Below are 1,201 nucleotides of genomic sequence, written 5' to 3'. Positions count from 1 at the left end.
TATATATATATACACACACATATACATGTACATATATATAAAACTAATAATTATTTAAGTATATCCTACCTGTTGATACTTACAATGACAGAGACTAGAGGACCCAAATAATATGTGAAAGTGTTTAAGAGAAATGCATCTTTCTGAATTTTTTATACACTATCATCCCTTGATTTACAAAGCCAGCAGCAAATGTTGCCTCAGGGGGAAGCAAATGCAGCATAAGACAAAAAATGTCACAGATCATTTTTGAATTTCAAATTAGACATTTTACAGGTCCATCGTGAAAAGTTAGTCTTGAGAGTTACCCTGTTTTTGCACAAGTCTGCTTTTTTTTGGTAAATAAAAATACTTAAGCACAAAGGAGAGAGCGAGGAAGTCTCAGACTAGAAACAGTGGAGTTGATCTCAGGTTATTTTCCTGCCATCCATGCCATCTGTCCTGGATTGCGAGTGGCCTGGGCAAGGTTTGGCCCATTGGTGAGACTGGTCTGTTGTGAGGCTGGGTCCCTTGGGGGATTCCTGCCTGCACCGTGCCTTCCCCTGGGGTCAAAGCTCTTTTCCGAGAGAGAGGAAACTCCTTAGATTTGTTTGGGATTTCCAGAGCAGTGGGGTTGTGCTGAGGTTGCGGCTGGACTGTTGCCAGTGTCAACCCGGGGAAGTCCCAGTGGCTCTGAGCTATGCTCACAGCAGCAAGGAGAAGACACATGGGGTACTGGGTCAGAGAGCGACTTGACACTCCTACTACCTGGTTTTCCCGAGTTCATCGGCTTCCATCCGTCTGCTAAGTTCTCCCTTCTCTTCTGGGGTAAGGAAGACCAAAGAGGTTCTACTCCCTTCCACCATGTTGTTCTAATGTTTGCCTTTATCTTTGGAGCCTGAAAGCGTTTCTGGGTGTATATGTCACTATATGGAAATGTGAACAGTTTGGGAATCTGTTTGAGAGCGTGTCAGTCCTTTCATAAGCCAGACCTGGGTTTAATTTATAAGCATCACAGTTCGAAATCAAAATGCACAAATCTTTCCACATAGTCCATTTTGCTCCGTTATTGAAATATGGGTGCTATAGTTTAAATAAAAGCTAGAATTGTTGGGAAAAAAAGCAAATACTATCATATGATTAACAGCTGTCACTGGATCCGTGACATAAGGCTCTAAGTTTGCTAAGTGAGATGGGAAGCCAGTGTCGAGTTGGGCCACAG

Source organism: Rhinolophus sinicus, chromosome 6 (assembly GCF_057876585.1).
Source record: "Rhinolophus sinicus isolate RSI-liver-muscle chromosome 6, RSI-T2T, whole genome shotgun sequence".
Classification (NCBI taxonomy): domain Eukaryota; kingdom Metazoa; phylum Chordata; class Mammalia; order Chiroptera; family Rhinolophidae; genus Rhinolophus; species Rhinolophus sinicus.
The sequence above is the reverse complement of the archived record's forward strand: the minus strand, read 5'-3'. Positions refer to the sequence as shown.